The following is a 12302-nucleotide window of genomic DNA, read 5'->3' as shown; positions in this document are numbered from 1 at the left end:
AGAAACCCATCCACTGACGCAGATAAATACCCCATTTTATATGATTACTCTCTCTTGGCTGCCCTCTCACACTCAATAGCGCCAGGCTGCATTGAAAGCTTCTTTCCACACCCCTGGTATTTATCGGATCTCTCCCTGTGTGGCTTTTCCAATGGGCAAAGAAACATGCGACACTGCTGGGGCTTGTTTCACAGTTACTAATGGATTATTGGATGGACTTTCTTTACTCAGGCACATACGCACGCACACAGAGTTTCTCCAGAAGTGCAACTTGGCTATTCAGGTGGCTAGAAAATGTCTACTGCTTCATTCTCCTTCACATCTCAGAGTAAACTTCCGCCCCCAAGTAGGTTCGTTTCTACTTTGACAATCAGTTGCTGAGAACAGTGTTGCCGGGGAATAGTGCTCCTGTCTTTCCTCTGCATGGCCCTCCGTCAATTGCTTCTGTAGGCATCGCTGCATTTTCTCCTTCTCCCTCCAACTTACTGCTCAGTTACTGCTGTTACCGTATCTCGCAATTTGCGTTGTGCTAACAGTACAACGTTCGATCAAAACCTACCCATCGGATCAGACCCTGAGAATGACAAGGGCGCCATGAGCTATGTCTACCTGCCAATCAGCAAACAACCGGACTCAAAGCTGGACGCTTATCATTATCCCTGTCTGTTCTACGAAGGCTCCTTCTGTTAGCATTTAAAGAGACTTCCAAAGATCATGTTCCGCCATAAGGATTTTTATATGGCGTGTTGTAGTATGTTTCGAATCTTGGTTTGCTCAACTCCCAGCAGAATTTCAATATTTCAGCCAGAGAAATAACAATGGCCAGGATCCAAAACTCCTTTACAGAAGTCTAAGGGCCCAACCGTATCCAACGTTCTAGTGCTGATGCAGCCACTCCAATGGCAGAAGCGCGCTTGGTCTCTGAGAAACCAAGTGCCTCGGGAACAAAGTGCCAGGTAAGGCACAGCGAGTTTTGTATCTGTGCGAAGAGAAGGCAAGTGGTCCACTGAGTTTTGGAGAAGGAGAGGGAAGACTCCCTGAGTTGTGAAGAGGAGAGGAGGAAGAGAAGGAGAAGCTAAGTGTACTCTTTCTAACTCTTTGTCTTCTAACCTTAAATCAACCTTAAAACAACATTGAAATTTCACTTTACCTTTAGCTTAGCTTTACCTAAGCTTTACCTAAGCTAGCACCTAATCTAACCTGTACAGCAAGCTGGGGCACAGGAGCTAGGTTAGGGCAATAAAAATAAATACATAAGTGTGTACATAGGTCTAGCAGGAGCAGAGTCCTACTTGTGAGTAAGGGCCCAAGGTACAGGCACTTGGAAAAATAAATGAAACAGGAGGATAATGTGGAAAGCAAGTTTTTCTACTTTGATTAAATTAACCCTATATTTAACCCAAGTTAAATTTACGTAATCTAAGTTAGAACATAATCCAAAGGTGCAGTAAATTGGGACACAGGATCTAGGTGAGAGCAATAAGTAAGTAAGTAAGTAAGTAAGTAAGTAAATAAATGGGCACACTTATTAAAGCAGGATTTTAGCAGGGCTAAACAGGATTTAAACCTTAGTGCGTAAGTTCTGCCATACCAAAAAACTCTTAAACCAGTGCAGTTTAAACTCAAATAAAAAACCAGCTTGAGTAACCTCAAGTCCAGTCCCAAAACCTCAAAAACAGTCCAGCCTAAGAGAACTGAATTAGGAGGGAAAGAACCTAGGAAGGGCCAGTTCCCAACCAGCCAGGGTAACTAGCATAGTCATTGTCCTTTAGGTCATAGCAATGGATTTTTAGGAGTTGATAAGAGCCCCATTAGGCAAATCCAAGCACCCATTCAGGGAAATCTCACCTGGGAAGACCAGCCCCTTTTCAATAAGCAAGGAGTGCTAGCTAGGAGTATAAAACTAGTGCCTGCCACCATGTGAGCTTCTCTGCAGAAGCACGCCTGGCCCCTAGGAACCAAGTGCCAGGTAAGGCACAGCAAGTTTAGCATCTGTGCGAGTTTAGAAGCAGTGCGACGAAGCCAGGGCCCAAGACACCGCCTTTCTCTTCCCTTGAGAAGAGGGCAGCAAACCAGTGTAGGGTTTTTAAGTACCCTTAAAAAAAGGAAGCTATGCAATCAGGCAGCCAGCAGCAGGGTGGGGGCTGTCCAGTGTTTTGCATCGAGTGCAACATGTATGACTATATGCCTCTGGGGCATAAGTCATGGGTGTGTTCCCGAATGAACACACACAGGATTCTTTGGATTTTGGAGAGGCAATCAAACAGGCGACAGGAGAATTCAAAGGACTTCTTATGTTTACTCTCGTTTGCAAACGGGACCCTCCACACACACACACACACACACACACACACACACACACACACACACACGTGGAGAGACCCCGAACAATTACAATGATACTGGTTTTATAGGGTAGACTAGGTAGGGGAGGGGGGACAAAAGAGCACATAAAGAGAGCAAAACACATCCATGGCAAGCATGGGAAAAATAACAGACCAACAGTCCCACAAACATTTGGCTTGGTTATCAGATCAACATCTTGATCCTCAGGATGTTCAGGAGGGCAATTCGATACGCATCGGCAATTTGTTTACAGAGATATCCATTACAAAGGATCTGGTACTCTATGCATCCCTTTTATTTGTTTATGGCTCTTATTTATGACTTTCTGTTTACCCTTGTGAACATACCACAGCTAGCTTGTTCTCTGAGAGGGATTTTTAGATGCTGGCTTTTGGTCAGAGAAGAGCCTTATGGGTGAACTGGGCATCTTGGGATATTTCCATATTGTGAGCTGGGCATATTGGTATCAGTTTTCCCTCCTGATAAACAACAAGGTAAACAGAAAGTCAAATTAGCTTGGTAAACTTGGGCTGAACAAAACAAAAAATACATCAACACACATTTTACTTTGATAGGAATCATAAATCCAGACCACTTTTAGGTATACCAGGGTGGTGTAGTTTTAGTTCACTTTCTACAGAGCATTCTGAATACACAAGGGCAAAGAGTGAATTTAAAGTGCAAACATAGCTACTTGTCTGGGTGTCTGGTCTGTGAGCAGCCTGTACACCCTGGAGAGTGATTCTATGTTTGGGTGCTCAGAAGAGTAACTATTTGCTAGCCAAACTCTCATAGTTTTTAAGGATATTGAAAGGTTGCTTACATGTACGCAGAATGTTTGGAGATAAATGTGAAAGTCAGGGTATGAATGGAGGGAATTCCCTTAATCACCCAGGATGCAGGTAAACTGGGCCAGCAGTGTGAGCTAAAATGCATATTAGCTCTTTGGTGCCAGAGCCTGTCTAGCAACTTTTAAGTGAGGTTTACCTAAATTAATGCGAAATACAGGCATAATCCAAAGTTTTGGTACAAAATACAGAAGTTACTGGAATTACATTCAGGAAAGCAAACACAAACTGAAGATACAATGGAAAATAATAGAATGAATAGAAAATAAAAATCCTACATTAAAACTTCATCCAAGGAAATCATACATGCTCATAACAGCTCATTATTTATCTGCCGTGAGTCCCTTCAGCAGGTCCAACTCCAACATATCTTTCAGCATCAGGTGAGCAAGGTGTTCTTCATCTTCCAGCAGCTGTCTTCTGGGTGACGTTGTGTGTAGTCAGGGACCTGACAAGTTGGTACCTCCCGTGTTGAATCTCCATCTGGGGGTGTATGGCGAGGGACCGGTGTATCTTCGATCTTGCCCTCGCTTCTTTCAGTGGGTGCACACAGGTTGAGGAAAAGAGGTCTGGTCTCTTTCACAGCCAAGTTGCCTCCACCATTTGTCTCAGTTCAGAGGAGCACAGGCAGGAACCATCTTCAGGTCTGAACCAGCATTGGTTGGAAGTTAGGTCCATGTAGCGCTGGACATGCGTGAGCTTGTCCAGTGGATGTGTTGGTTGGAGTTAGCTGCACTGACCCTGCTTTGGAGCTCACTGCAGATGATAATGCCAAAGCACTCATGATTTCTGAGTATAAAGCAGAAAAGAAAAGTTAGCAAAGCAAAACACATACTCAAGGGGTCAATGTGGTTTCTTAAGCAGTGCATTTCAGGGTACACTTTCTCTGCGTTGGAACACATTTGAGACATCTCAAAAGGAGATATTGGAAATGGAAAAGGTACAAAAGATCACTAAGGTGATTGCTGGGCTGGGGCACCTCCCCTATGAAGAAAGGCCACAGCGCCTGAGCTCCCTTAGCCCAGCAAAGAGACACCTGAGGGGGAACATGATTGAGACATACAAAATCATGCATGGGGAAGACAAAGTGGACAAAGAGATGCTCTCCGTGCACTCTCACATAACACCAGAACCAGGGGACATCCACTCAAAATTGAGCGTGGGGAGAGATAGGATAGACAAAAGAAAATATTTGTTCACTCTGTGTGTGGTAGGTCTGTGGAACTCCCCGCCACAGGATGTGGTGACGGCATCCGGCCTGGATGCCTTCAAAAGGGGACCGGACAAGTTTCTGGAGGAAAATCCATCACGGGCCACAAGCCATCATGTGTATGTGCACCCTCCTGATTTTAGAAATGGGCTATGTCAGATGCAAGGGAGGGTACCAGGATGCAAGTCTCCTGCCACTAGGTGTGCTCCCTGGGGCATCCGGCGGAGCCGCTGTGAGATACAAGAAGCTGGACCAGATGGGCCTATGGCCTGATCCAGGGGGGCTGTTTCTCATGTGGTCACAGACACAATGCTGGACATTTTGTTGGAACATAATGCAGGTTAGTGACAGAGGCTTATTTAGTTGTGTCCCTGCATTCAAACAGTTAAACACAACCAGCTTGGCAATAAATTAAAGTTATTTTTGATACTTGTTACCACAACTTTTTAGTTAACTTGATCTTAGATGTTTAGGTCTTTTCTTTGTTTTCTCACCCTCCTTTATCTAGACACTCCTGTTGATATCAAACATTCAGATACTGCACCTACTTCAGACTCTTTTAGTTGCTTTGGTCTCAAACAAAGATAAGATGCAACAATTTACTAAACATAGGAAACTTAAAACATTGTGAGAATAGCAGTTCAGGGAGTGCAATATTGGAATACAGGCAATTTGCTAGCTTTAAACCTGCACACAGACATTGATTTACAACAGACAATAAACAACAACACATATTTTTGGGGAAGGGGGCTTCCTGTATTTTTATCAAACCTCCTCAAAATACAATTGCGTGATTTGGCCCCTCCCACTATTGGCTATGTCTGGTACTTTTCTTTTGGTCAGTTTCTCTTAGCTCAAAGTTCCTTTGGTCAGGCTATGTGGCTCTTGATTCCATTTTCTCTCTCTCTCTCTCTCTCTCTCTCTCTTTTTCTTGGACTGTTCAACCTTAAAGGGCTGGTGTTGTTACAGAACTCTGTACATGGCCTGCTTGTTGGTTGGTTTGCTGTAGGAATTAGAGAAGAGGTAATAACAGTACAAAAATACAAATACAGTACAAATACAGTAGCAGAAAGACACTGTGTTGACTTTGCTTACATTCTTGTTGAGCACAAAAGGTTAGGTGTTTTAACACATTCTCCACAGAGAAAGTAAACCGGTTGTCCAGGGCTACCTCTGATTGAGTGCAATTTCTTACCATTAAGACAGAGGAAAACTGGAACACATCATGAGCTTTACACACGACAGTCAGCCAAATCTGATTTTTTTTCCAACTTTTGCTTTTGTTTCTTTTCTTATTCACAACTGTTTTGATTCCCTGGGAGCTGGAGAGAACCTGGGTTTTTCCTTCAAGGAGGACTCAAGTTGGTTCTGCAAACACTTGCACAGCTCATTCCTCTTTGCTTTTCTCTCTTTCTCCCTCTTTTTTTTTTTTTTCCTTAACATAATAGTAGAATTAAGAGAATGCAAAATATTAATTGCACCACAGTAGTTTTTACAATGGAGTGAAATCTTAACATTAAGAGATTATTTGCTGAGGGACTGTAACCCTTGAACATATTCATCATTGATGGAACAAAACGTTTTGTCCAATTACCTTAGGGTTATTCTTCATGTTCCCTCCCTCTTGGATGGGGGGGGGGGGGTTTGTGTGAAAAGAAAGCACATTTGATAAGAGTACTCTTACATGTTTAAAACAGAAAAAAAGGAACCATGGTACCAAAAATGGTAATGAGCTCAATATACAAAAATAATAAAAATTGTTGCAACGAATATCAGGCCTATTACAGAAAGGAAGTCATGTGGGCTTCAGATAGACTTCACTATAAGTCAAAAACAAACAAGAACAAAGACAGACAAAGCGCTTCTTTCATACCACACACACACATCCAACAAACATATAGAACATTTTAGTATTTATATGTATATAAGCAGAGAACATAAGTTGAATTAAAAGAATTTGTCATGACAATCTTTCCATTAGAAAAAGAAATACTTCATTAGTGTTAAACCAAACTAAAATATATACAGATATAGGCGTCAGGGCTTAGATCCTGTAAAGGAAATGAGATTAAGTAAATTTTTCCTCTGGAGGGCAAATGCTGTTTTCTTTGTCTTTACTTGTTGCTGAAACAAAAAGGGTTAAAACAAAAGATAGCCATCGCAAAGTTAGGCATTAGATGCTTTCCTTTTTTGGCTACTATTTTGCACTCTGTGCATGCCTTGAGGCACAAAGGCTAGGAGGGTTTCTCCAGCTTTCCCTTCTTTTGGGGAGGGGGAACACACAGACTTCCTGCATTGCATACCTGTGAAATCCAAAAGTTATTAAGATTGATTAAAAGTTGTATTTAAAGAGAAACACACTTTTGACAACTATCTAGGTTGGTTGCAGCTGCAATTAGTCTTTTTTTAGTTACTTAAATAGGTAGGAAGCAAATCATGGTTATTATTGCAGCTGGAAACTATACTTTGGGGTCTCTCTAAATCAATCTGAGCATTTTTAGCTTGTATTCTGGCCCCTAGGATCTCACTGACTCAGTTTTGCTGATCTATGTAATGGGCACATGTATTGTTTTGCAGGCTGTGTTTCTAAGCAAACACGCAGTGTAGTTTGCTTAGAAGTTTGCTTTTTCAATGCACTTAGTAGTAAGTGCCTTAAAAAACACTAAGTTCAAATGAGCCTGATCCTGAGCACCCATGAACAAGACAGCTAATTGTATCTTGTCTCTCAGACAAGGGAAGACAGAACACATCATATGAAATTGCCAAGCAGATAGAAGAGAGGGATGTCAGGAACACTGAGGGGAAGGGGCAGGCAAGCAGAACACTGAGTACTTTGGAGGAGAGAAGGGAGGGGGCCTTGTTGAAACTCAGGAAAGATCCAATGTCTAATGCCTTCCTGAAACTAGTGAGACCTGGTTAACAACATATGCCAGAACCACCATCCAGATCGAAATACCATAGTCTTCCGAGACTGAAGGTTGCCAACAATACCAACTGCTGGCCTTTGAAATTCTGAGTTGGCCAGTAATTCGCCCATTCAGAAGGGTGGGGTTTCCCCTTCCCAGAGACTCAAAGTTATCCAATATGCATTTCAAAGGGTTTCTTCCTTCAGGCCCAGGCTCTGAGTGCCTCATCTTAATTGTCACACAGGCTGGCCTCCTGTGTCTCAGCTGGGTCCGGCTGGGAGCTGGGAGCCAGGTCTCAGCTGGACTGGCTGCCCAAAACAGTGACTCACTCATGGCCAATCCTTCAAAACCTGGGGGTTTGCTGCCTTGACACACACACACACACACACACACACACACTCATATTCTCATTCGTATCTCAGTCACACAACACTCAGTCAGGCAGAGAACCACATGGCCTTGCTCTGAAGCCACGGAGATGGGCGCACACACACCACACAGCAAAATGTACAATAATATACAATATGTACAGTAATTCAAACACAATCACCCTCCCCACTGAGGCTTCACACTAAAACCTCCCACAGAGAATTCTCACCTAAGCGCGCTGTACTTTCCCGCGGGCGAAGTTCCGTTCTCCTGGGCTCTTTCTTGCGGAGAAGGAGATGGTCAGATTCAGAGACAACCCAGCGCCAGGACACACACAAGGGGCGCGGGAGCCGACTCACTTTACCTTCTGGCGGTGCGCTGTCCCCTGCAGTGACTTCGTCTCGATCCCCGCAGAGCCTTGCCTTCCAATCCGAGTCACAAGGCACCAAAACTGTTCCCGAATGAACACACACACACACGTTTCTTTGGATTTTGGAGAGGCAATCAAACAGGCGACAGGAGAATTCAAAGGACTTCTTACGTTTACTCTCGTTTGCAAACGGGACCCTCCACACACACACACACACACACACACACACACACAGACCCCAAACAATTACAATGATACTGGTTTTATAGGGTAGACTAGGTAGGGGAGGGGGGACAAAAGAGCACACAAAGAGAGCAAAACACATCCATGGCAAGCATGGGAAAAATAACAGACCAACAGTCCCACAAACATTTGGCTTGGTTATCAGATCAACATCTTGATCTCAGGATGTTCAGGAGGGCAATTCGATACCAGGATACCAGGATGTTTCCAGGAATTACCAGGGCAATTCGATACCAGGATGTTCAGGAGGGCAAATTGTTTACAGAGATATCCATTACTCTGTGCATCCCTTTTATTTGTTTATGGCTCTTATTTATGACTTTCTGTTTACCCTTGCGAACATACCACAGCTAGCTTGTTCTCTGAGAGGGATTTTTAGATGCTGGCTTTTGGTCAGAGAAGAGCCTCATGGGTGAACTGGGCATTTTGGGATATTTCCATATTGTGAGCTGGGCATATTGGTATCAGGTGTCTGTCCCCCCCACCCCGGTGCAAGGAGCTCCAGGGACTCAGGGAACACGTTCGCTCCCTTGAAGCCTTGGTGGTCGACTTGGAGAAGCAGAGGCAGGCGGAGAAGGACCATGGAGATACTTCCGGGGACGGTCAGACTTCGTCCCACCCTCAGGCGCGCAGCTCCTCAGCAGCCTGGGTGGGAAGTCTCGGGGACGGAGGATGTTGTCTGGAGAGGAGGGAAAAAACTCCCTAGGGGGTTCTCCTTCTCCGGGGGACAGTCCCGGAGAAGGTACTTGGCGGTAGGGGGGTCAGGAGCTTCTTGTAGTGGAGGATTCGATTATTAGAAACATAGAGAGGGGGGTTTGCAACGGACGGCTTCATTTCACACTCTCAGTTCCAAAGGATTTCTCCCCCCCCCAATTGTGAGGGGCTTCATTTTCCCCCAAGTTCCAAAGGTTTTCTCCCCCCCCCAGTTTTGAGGAACTTCATTCCCCCCAGTTCTGAGGGGTTTCCTTTCCCCCCCCAATTCTGAGGGGGTTTCTTTCCCCCCACTTCTGAGGGGCTTCATTTCCCCCCCAGTTCCAAAGGGTTTTCTCCCCCCCCCAAGTTTTGAGGAACTTCATTCCCCCCAGTTCTGAGGGGTTTCATTTTTCCCGCCAATTCTGAGGGGGGTTTCTTCCCCCCCCCCGATTCTGAGTGGCTTCATTCCTCCCCTCAGTTCCAAGGGGTTTCCTTTCCCCCCCAGTTCGGAGGGGCTTCATTTTCCCCCCAGTTCCAAAGGGTTTTCTCCCCCCTCAATTTTGAGGGGCTTCATGTTCCCCCCAGTTCTGAGGGGTTTCATTTTTTCCCCCAATTCGGACAGGCTTCATTTCCCCTCCAGTTCTGAGGGGCTTCATTCCCTCCCCCAGTTTCGAGGGGTTTCATTTTTCCCCTCCAATTCTGAGGGGCTTCATTTCCCCAACCACACATTTTCAAAGGGTTTCCCTTTTCCCTCCAATTCTTAGGGGTTTGGAGGGGTTTCCTTTTCTCTTCTGTGTGCTTGTGACAGGGCCAGGCAGGGAGAGCCACTCTGGGGGTCAGAGGGCTGCTGCAGGAGGGAGAGCCCCAGGGATTTAGGGCCCAATCCTATCCAACTTTCCAGCACGGATGTAGCTGCAATGCAGCCCCAGGATAAGGGAACAAACATTTCCTTACTTTGAAGAGGCCCCAGTGACTGCTCTCCACCTGGTCCAGCGTGTGGTGGCAGTAAAGAAGGCCAATTCTATGCTTGGGATCATTGGAAAAGGTATTGAGAACAAAACGGCTAATATTATAATGCCATTTTACAAATCGATGGTAAGGCCACACCTGGAGTATTGCGTCCAGTTCTGGTTACCACATCTCAAAAAGGACATAGTGGAAATGGAAAAGGTGCAAAAGAGAGCGACTAAGATGTTTACTGGGCTGGGGCACCTTCCTTAGGAGGAAAGGCTTTGGACCTCTTTAGCCTAGGAAAGAGGCGCCTAAGGGGGGACATGATTGAGACATACAAAGATATGCAGGAGATGGACAGAGTAGATACAGAGATGCTCTTGACACTCTCACATAACACCAGAACCTGGGGACATCCACTAAAATTGAGCGTTGGGAGGGTTAGGTAATAAGCAGTGAAAGTTATAAGACAGTTTGCATTACCAGCATCATACACAGTGAGGTTACATGGAAAGTACTTCACCTTTCTTACTAATACAGTTACGTTCCTATTCATGAATTGGTGTTTTGGTACTACATGCGAGACAAAGCTTAAGCATGACATTCAAATTCACATACAGCACAATGTGTCTCACAAGGCAATCGTTTTCTACTTAGATCCACAAGTGCATGTAACATCCTCTTCAGATTCCTGTAAAAGAACAGGGTTTAGAATCTTTATTCTTTCTCTTGAGAGCAAATGCCCTTCTCTTTTCTTGTCCTTTCTTGTTGCTGAAACAAAAAGGGTTAAAACAAAAGATTGCTGGTATTTTGCACTCTGTGCATGCTCTGAGGCACAAAGATTAGGAGGGTTCCTCCTGCTTTTCTTTTCTTTAAGAACAATGCACTTTACTTTCTTGTATTGCATACATGAAAAACCTAGAACGTTTAAAGGAAACATTGTTACTATTCAAACTTTTGTTGCTGGCTACAGTGGCAGGGAGTTCCAATGGCCACCGTGGTCTATTGACTTTTAGCATCAAAACACAATTGTTATAGACATTTTAATAGGTTTTCCAATGCATTGAACATGGTTTAGTCTTTGCCCCAACATGATAATGTCTTCCTTTTTGGGGCGCTGCTAAAAATCTTCCACTTCCTATTGTTTGTTTATCCCTAATTTTAGGTTTGGAAGTAATTTCTTCTGCTTTAGCTTCCTGGCTGATGGAAGAGATGCTTGAAGACGCTCTTCCTTTTGCTGCTTTAGAAGCTTTGGCTTGACCAGATGGATTTCTGCCTGCTGGAGCTTCTCTAGTAGACTTCCTTTTGGCAGCTTGCTGCCTGTCTAACACATCACAAAAATCTTGCCCTAAAAGAACTGATGTGGGTGTGTTTGAATGTACAGCCACAACACGTGTACCTTTCCAACCTTTAAATTCTAACTGCACCTTTGCACCTTAAGTACAGAAATCTCAGGACTCTCATAAGGCTTTACTCTAAAAGTTTCTCCAGGCAAAATGTGACATTCCTCCACCAAATTTCTATGAACTGAGGTCAGTTTGGCCCCAGAATACAAGTGTCCCCAGAATAGAAGTGTCCGCGTATCTTTTTTCCATTGACAGTTAAATTAACCTGATGTTTGCTAGCATGGTTTTTTGAGGAACAGGAAATATGCATCATTGGGGCCACTGGTTCTGAGGTCCCATTTGTTGTCTCAGCAACTGGTAGAGAGTCTCTATTGTTCTCTGATATGGCCTTGCTCTTCCCCCCACCTTCTACAGCTCTGACAAGCACTTGGGGAACTCTTGGAACAGAGGAGTGGGCTGTCCCCTCCCTCTCTCCCTTCAGGTAACTGCTGAGGTTTAGAGCAGGCTCCCCTTCTTCATGGGATTCACTAGGGTCCTCCCTTTGGGCATGGCTTGCAACCCATTGTACCCTGGGCCTCAATGGGTTACTTACAGTCTTAGGGGCTGGAGTTTGCACAGCATTTCCTTGGGCATTTTGGGAACAGAATTTTTTCAGGTGGCCTGCCTGACCGCATCCATAGCAAGGAAGATCCTTGTTTGTAGAGGCTTCAGCATTCCTTGGAAGGTTGTGGAAGTCAGCTGGCTTTTGGGGCCTGGCTGTCTCTCCTCCCCCTCCTTTCTTTGCTGGTGGTTGCTGAAAGTTTTCAGGCTGTGCATAAGGTTGACTCCTAGTGTTGGCCCTCTGAAGCTGTCTTCATGACACAATTTCATCGGCAATTCGCGCAGCTTGAAGCGCATTAGCCGGTTGACGCTCTGCCACCCATTCTGACAGTTCGGGTGGTAAATAGGAGAAAAAATGTTCTTTTGCCACCAACTCTCTCCACTGCTGCGCAGTTTCTACTTCCACTGTCTCAGCCCAGG

The sequence above is a fragment of the Tiliqua scincoides genome, chromosome 13, assembly GCF_035046505.1.
Source record: "Tiliqua scincoides isolate rTilSci1 chromosome 13, rTilSci1.hap2, whole genome shotgun sequence".
Taxonomy (NCBI): domain Eukaryota; kingdom Metazoa; phylum Chordata; class Lepidosauria; order Squamata; family Scincidae; genus Tiliqua; species Tiliqua scincoides.
The sequence above is the reverse complement of the archived record's forward strand: the minus strand, read 5'-3'. Positions refer to the sequence as shown.